Source organism: Ornithorhynchus anatinus, chromosome X5 (genome assembly GCF_004115215.2).
Source record: "Ornithorhynchus anatinus isolate Pmale09 chromosome X5, mOrnAna1.pri.v4, whole genome shotgun sequence".
In the NCBI taxonomy this organism is placed as follows: Eukaryota; Metazoa; Chordata; class Mammalia; order Monotremata; family Ornithorhynchidae; genus Ornithorhynchus; species Ornithorhynchus anatinus.
Window position 1 is genome coordinate 9,538,963 of NC_041753.1, and position 7,844 is coordinate 9,546,806.

The following is a 7,844-nucleotide window of genomic DNA, read 5'->3' on the forward strand; positions in this document are numbered from 1 at the left end:
AGGGCACTGTCCTAAGTGTTTGTATACATGTAATATAGCAGTATCTAGTTCAGAGGCTGCGCGGAGTCAATACAGCCCTCTGCATCTCCTTCCGGTTTCACTTGCGGCCAGGAAATGGGGAAAACCCCTGGGTCTTCCCAACCCCTTCACTCTGGAGGAAGCTTCTTAGGGACCCCTGTGTTGAGAGAGCCCCCCTGCATTCCAGATCTGTTCTCCCCCTGCCACCCTACAGGGTTGGGAATGGAGCTGCAGCTTCCAGTAAATCATGAAGCTTCCCTAGGTTCCCTTAAAGCTATTTCTCCTTAGGCAGCGAGCCAAATTCTGCTAATCCCACCCATAAACAAATGTGAAACCCTGTTTGCAGACCTTACAGACACAAATGAGTTTTTATGGGTTCCTCGAATGGAGACTGTTGTCCACTGTTAATCTGATATTTATTGAGCGCTTACTGTGTTCAAGGTGCCCTACCAAGCACCTGAGAGAGTACAGTGGAGTTGGTAGATACGTTCTCCATATTCAAGAAGCTTACTTCTCAACTCTCTCTTCCAGTTTATTGTCAGGGTTTGATCAAAGACTCATTATTCCGCCACTGAATAGTCCTCTCAGAATGATCAAATATTTAATTTTCAGGTTTTTTCAAGACGTATTCCCTGTCCCTCCATCATACTGAAAGCCTGCTGCCAGCCCATTTCTGTCAGCCAATCAATCAAGGATATGTATCTGTTTGTGGGAGAGGCGAGGTGGAGCAGAAGCTGGGGAAAAGGGGTGGAGCAGAGGAAACTGCCCCTGAAAACTACTCAGCCTGCCCTGCTGCAGGAAACAGTCTCCTGCTGCTCCACAAATACACTGCATCTTGCTTACTGTGGCTCCCAGCACTCTGAGCTGAAGGTTTTTTGTCCCTGATGTGAAAAGTCCCCAATTTTTTTTCCCTCCACAAGAATTCCAAAGAAACACATACTAAACAGAGTACAACTGTTTTGGGGTTTTTTAAAAAATCGTATTTTTTAAGCATTTATTTTGTGCCAGGCACCGTCCTAACCTCTGGGGTAGATACAAGGTACTCAGGTTGGACATTGTCCATGTCCCATATGGGGCTCACAGTTTTAAATCCAATTTTATAGATGAGGTAAATGAAGACAGGAGAAGTGAAGTGACTTGCCCAAGTGACTTGTCCACAACAGACAAATGGAGCTAAGATTATCAGGTCCTTCCAACTCCCAGGCTCGTGGTCTACCTGCTAGCCCCCATTCCTTCTCAAGGAGTTGGTTCTAATCCCAGCTCCATCACTTGTCTGCCGCGTGATTTTGGGCAAGTCACTTCACTTCTCTGTAAAATAGGGATTAAGTCCTCCTCCCTCCAATTTTGACTGTGAGCCCCATGTAGCACGGAGACCGTGTCCAACCTTAGAAACTTATATTTACCCCAGTGCTTGACAAGTAGGAAAATGTTTTACAAGTACCCTAAAAAAATCCTTAATGAGTGAGGTAATATTAATGGGAATAAAGAGGGATATAATAATAATGATAATAAGGGTATTTGTGGGATCAAGTGTTATGTCTGGTAATTTTGCTAGTCCATCACATCTACAAATGTCGAACTCTGTTTAGTATGTGTTTCTTTGGAATTCTTGTGGAGGGAAAAAAAAATTGGGGACTTTTCACATCAGGGACAAAACCTTCAGCTCAGAGTGCTGGGAGCCACAGTAAGCAAGATGCAGTGTATTTGTGGAGCAGCAGGAGACTGTTTCCTGCAGCAGGGCAGGCTGAGTAGTTTTCAGGGGCTCTGGGCAAGGTGCTTAGAAATGAGTGGTCCTCTCCTCCACCCCTTTTCCCCAGCTTCTGCTCCACCTCGCCTCTCCCACAAACAGAGCAGCAGGCACTGTGGGCCCAGCAGGTAATAATAATAATAATGATGATGATATTTGTTAAGTGCTTACGATGTGCCAGGCACTGTACTAAGCGCTGGGGTGGATATAAGCAAATCAAATTGGGCACAGTCCTTGTCCCATGTGGGGCTCACAGTCTCAATCCCTATTTTACAGTTGCGGTAACTGAGGCCCAGAGAAGTGAAGTGACTTGCCCAAGATCACAGAGCAGACAAGTGATGGAACCAGGATTAGAACCCATTCATTCATTCATTTAATCGTATCCATTGAGCACTTACTATGTGCAGAGCACTGTACAAAGGGCTTGGAAAGTACAATTCGGCAACAGATAGAGACAATCCCTGACCAACAACGGGCTCACAGTCTAGAAGTGGGGAGCCAGACAACAAAACAAAACAAGTAGATGGACATCAATAGCATTGAAAGAGATAAATATAGATATATGAACGTCATTAATAAAATAGAGTAATAAACATGTACAAATATACACAAGTGCTGTGAGCAGGGAAGGGGGTAGACCAGAAGGAGGGAGTAGGGGTGATAAGGAGGGGAGGAGGAGTGGAGGAAAAAGGAGGACTCAGTCTGGGAAGGCCTCTTGGAGGAGGTGAGCTCTCAGTAGGGCTTTGAATAGGGGAAGAGAGCTAATTTGGCGGATGTGAGGAGGGAGGGCATTCCAGGCCAGAGGCAGGATGTGACCTAGGGGTGGATGGAGGGACAGGCAAGAACAAGGCCCAGTGAGGAGGTTAGCAGAGGCAGAGGAGAGGACTGTGTGGACTGGGGTGGAGAAGGAGAGAAGGGAGGTGAGGTAGGAGGAGGCAAGGGGATGGACAGCTTTGAAGCCAAGATTGAGGAGTTTTTGCTTCATGCGAAGGTTGATAGGCAACCACTGGAGATAATTGAGGAGGGAGTGACATGCCCAGAGTGTTTCTGCAGAAAGATAATCTGGGCAGTGGAGTGAAATATAGACTGAAGCGGGTCGAGACAGGAGGATGGGAGATCAGAAAGGAGACTGATGCGGTAATCCAGTCAGGATATGATGAGATCTGGTACTAACAAGGTAGCAGTTTGGATAGAGAGGAAAGGGCAGATCTTGGCGATGATACAAGGTGGTGAGGTTGGACATAGTCCCTGTCCCACACAGGACATACAGTTTTAATCCCCACTTTACAGGTGAGGGAACTGAGGCACCAAGAAGTGAAGTGACTTGCCCCAGGTCATGCAGCAGACAAGTGGAGAAGCCAGGCCCCATGCCCATGCTCTATAATAATAATGGTATTTGTTAAGTGCTTACTGTGTGCCGAGCACTATTCACTAGGTCAAGCTGCTTCTCAATCAGATTCCTGGCTGATTTATCTATCCCCTGCAGTAAGTGCTCAATAAATATGACAGATAGATTGACTGATTGACAGCAATTGCCTCCTACTGTTCACCTGGGATGGTCTGAGGCTTTGTTTTCCCTTGTCCATAAAACTTTACCTCTGCCCTTCTTAGTTTTAATGTCGCAATTTCAGGAGCTGTTTGGGTACCTCTTGTTGTTTATATCCATTCTCCCCTTTGATTTTGTCTCTCCCATCTTTTCCCTAGACTGGAGAACCTACCAGTGAAATTTGTTAATTCAAGTGGACCAGGAGTTTGACACCCACCCTCCCAACCCTCACTCAGCCCAGTGATTAACTCTGCACATTCTCCCCCAGTACTGAAAAGAAGCATGGCATAGTGGAGAGAGCACGGGCCTGGAAGTTGGAAGGATGTGGGTTCTAATTGTAGCTTGGCTGGGTGATTTTGGGTGAGTCACTTCACTTCTCTGAGCCTCAGTTCCCTCTTCTGCAAAATGGGGATTAAGACTGTCAGCCCCACGTGGGACATGGACTGTGTCCGATCCAAGTAGCTTGTATCTATCCCAGTACTGAGTACAGTGCCCAGATTAGCCCTTAACAAAAGCATTTAAAAAATTGGTTGAATTTTAACCCGTCTCCTTGCTGACTGGATTCTATTTTTAGAGGTCTACGGGGCCTCCCCGATTTAGTTTGAGAGACTTGGGTCCTTCCCGAGCTCGATAGAGACTAGATCAAAACATAAGACCTGGAATATGTTGACCTCTTGTTCTCAGTTCCTCGACCCCTGATTCCATTTCCTGAGCTATAAAGGATCATCCCCAGGAGGGGTTAAGAGTCAGATGTCCAGGAAGGAACAGAGCTAGGAGAAGAGCTGTCTAGAGCCAGGGACCTCCACTGGGTCCCCCAAGTCATGACCAGTTCCTCGTTAGAGTGAACCCCGAGAAGATAAACAACAGTGCAGCTGTCTTTCTAAGTACTCAGCTTTTCAATGATATTTGTTAAGTGCTTACTATGTGCCAGGCCCTATACTAAGTGCTGGGGATGAATACAAAGTAATCAGGTTAGACCCACTCCATTTCCCACATAAGGCTTCCAGTCTTAATCCCCGTTTTACAGGTGAGGGAACTAAGGGCCAGAGAAGTGAAGTGACTGACCCAAGGTCACACAAGAGACAAGCGGTGGAGCCGGGATTAGAATACCGGTGCTTCTGACTCCCAGGCCCAAGCACTAACCACCAGGCCACTCTGCTCATCCTGTCTGGGTAGGACAATTTACCACCATAGTGCCCAACTGCTCTTCTCCGAGCTTTGGAACTCCCAACGCGAGGAAGAGAAAAGGGGAAAAAAATGAGAAGTCCCTGCTGGAAAGTAAAAGTTCCCCTCTGCACACAGTAAGCACTCAATAAATACTATTGGTTGATCGATTGATTAATACATTGCTCTGCACACAGAAAAGCATTCAGAAGCAGTGTGGACCAGTAGATGGGAAGCAGCGTGGCCAGTGGATAGAACACTTGCCTGGGAGTCAGAAGGACCTGGGTTCTAACCCTGGCTCCTCTACTTCTCTAGTGTGTACCCTTGGGTAAGTCATTTCCCTTCTCTGTGCTTCAGTTACCTCATCTGTAAAATGAGGATTAAGGCCCCGAGCCCCCTGTGGGACGTGGACTGTGTCCAACCTAAATAACCTGCATCTACCCCAGCTCTTAATACAGTGTCCTGCACATAGCAAATAATAAAACACCATAAAAATGTTGTTGATTAATTAATTGATCTCCCCCTCTGGACTGTGAGCTCCTTGTGGGCAGGGAACACATCTACCAACTCTGTTTTATGACACTCTCCCCATCGCTTAGCAGAGTGCTTTGCACACAGTAAGCGCTCAATGAATACCATGACTTGAGTGACTGATGCACTCTCCACTTCCAGAAGCCTGTCCTCTTCCGAGAGGGTCCCTCCTCTGGGCCCTGGATCCCCATCCCGCCCCCATTGCGATCCCAACCCTGGGCTCCAGAATGAATAAGATCACGGTGTTCGACCAGCCCAACCTCCGGGGGCTCAGCAAAGAGTTTACCCACGACATCCTGGACCTGCGGGACGTGTACTTGGTCAAGGCCATCTCCTCCCTGAAGGTGGTCGATCAGCCCTGGCTGGCATTCGACAATGTGGCCTTCAAGGGTGGCATTCTGGCTTTCGAGGAGGAGTATAGCAGCATCGTCAGGATGGACGACCAGATCTCCTCCCTCCAACTGGTGAGGGAAGACTTGGAGGACCCCCAGATCACACTCTACGAAGACACCGCACTCCTCGTCCCTCTGCCGCCCATCAAGAAGGAAGCCAACATCTCCCATAAGGACTTCGGGTAGGTGTCCGGCCACTCCGTCCAGTGAGGAGTCTGGCTCCTGTGCTTCAAGGAAGAGAGGGGAGGGGGCTCCTTCGTGTCCCAGGCAGGTGACAGGTGTCCGGCACCCCCTCCCATGTGATAGAAGTGCCCCGACTACGCCTCGACACTGTTCTGGAAGCTGTGGCTCCAGTGCATGATGCCCCTGCGGCCTGTGATCACTGCTGAGTTCCACTGGGAGAAGCGGAAGGTGGAGAGGGAAAGGATCGGCTGGTGGGAGCCAACTTCACTGATGTGGCACAGATATACACCAGTCCCTTCAGCAAAGAGCTGGAGGTCTGCACCACGCACACCTTTAACTTCGAGGGCTCCGAGGAGCTCATGGTGGGCATCCGGTTCACCGTCAAGGTGGAGACCTGAATGAACGTGACCGTGAGGTCGGGAGGACCCATAGCATCACGACCAAGAACAAGGTGCAGGTGGCCCTCCCGGTCACCAACCTCCCCATGACGAGCTGACTGTCCAAGTGCTCAAGAAGGAGGTCACCTTCCGGGCCCCAGTGAAGCTGACCGTCGACCGGAACAGGAAGCTGAGCACCGCGTTCGGGGTGTACCGGAGGATGTCTGGGCACGTGGAGGAAGAGAGGACCAAAGAGGGTCCCGCTGGCCCCCGAGGAGACACCGGCCCCGACCCCGGCCTAGATGCAGATCGGTCAATCCCTTCTTCCTGCCTTAGCCTCCCTCTGGGGAGAGAGGGCTATCCAGGCTCCTGATTCCCAAGTCTCAGAATCCATCTCCTTAGTCTGGGAGAAGATCCACATCCCTGCAGGACTTCCTAAGGCTGCATGGGCCCCGCTCATCAATAAATGGGCCCCGCTCATCAATAAAACTACTTCACTCTCTGGGAATTATCTTCCTACAGAACTCGTCCTTCTCTCCAGTTTGGCTCATCCGTGAGGGGGTGGGGGTTACTCTGGCACAGCATCTGCCTGCTCTAAATAATAATAATAATGATTGTGGCATCTGTTAAGCACTTACTATGCGCCAGGCACTGTATTAAATACTGGGGTAGACACAGGATAATTGGGTTGGAAGCAGTCCATGTCCCTCAGGGGACTCCTAGTCTTAATCTCCATTTTACAGATAAGGGAACTGAGGCCTGGAGAAGTGAAATGACTTGCCCAAGGTCACAGAGCAGACAAGTGGCGGAACCGAGATGAGAACCCAGGTTCTTCTGACTCCCAGGCCTGTGCTTTATCCACTAGGCCATGCTGCTTCTCACACAACAGATACTGCTTGCAGTGAGAACCTTTTCTGCTTTGAACCAGAACCAAAGACCACCAGCACTGGTGGTAAGTAGGAGAAGAATCGACCAGTCAATCAATCAGTGGTATTTATTGATCATTTCCTGTGTACAGAGGGCTATACTAAGATCTTGAGAGAGTACAACAGAGTTGATAGACATGTTCCCTTCCCACAGCGAGCTTACAGTTTAGAAGATCTTGAGTTTAAATTTACTTGAAAGGAACCTCCATTTCCCCACATTCCCATGACAACCATTCCCCGATTTCCCTGCCAAAAAAAAAGAAGATTATTCTCAAACGATGTGACTTCTTTTCTTTTCTTCCTTTCTTTAAGCTCTGAAGAGCCATGATCTGACCGTTTTCTTGCCTTCCTCATGTCTCCCTTCCTACTTCCCTGTGCTTGGGTGAGGGGGCCTGGAGTGGACTCTCCTCACCCGGGGAAGGCAGCCGGGTGGTGGACTGGGGATTTCAGGGACAAACAGTGTGGGAAGCAGTGCCTCGAAAAACCCGGGCTCCTCACATGCACAGAAACAGCGGAATAGGCAGCCGGAGACGGGGGAGGTGAGATGCAGTTTTCCCTCGGTGGATGGGTCTGGGAGAAGCTGGGAGACTGAGGCTGGTGGGCACCTATGGGGATGAGAGAACTATGCATTTCGCTGCCCTGGTTCCTTTTTATTATGTCATGGAATCTGTTGGGAATTTGCTATGCGTCAGGTGCTGTTCTAATCCCTGGGGTGACCCAAGATCATCAGTTGGGACCCAGTCCCTGTTCCACATAGTCTTAATCCCCATTTTACAGGCAAGAAAACTGACACGGCGAGAAGGGAAGCGACTTTCCCAAATTCACTCCACAGGCAAATAGAGTCGGAATTAGAACCCAGGTCTTCTAACTGCCAGACCCATGTTCTTTCCACTAGACCACACTGCTTCTGATTAACGCACATCGCTTCTCATTACTTGGGCTCCCACAGTGGGGAGTGAG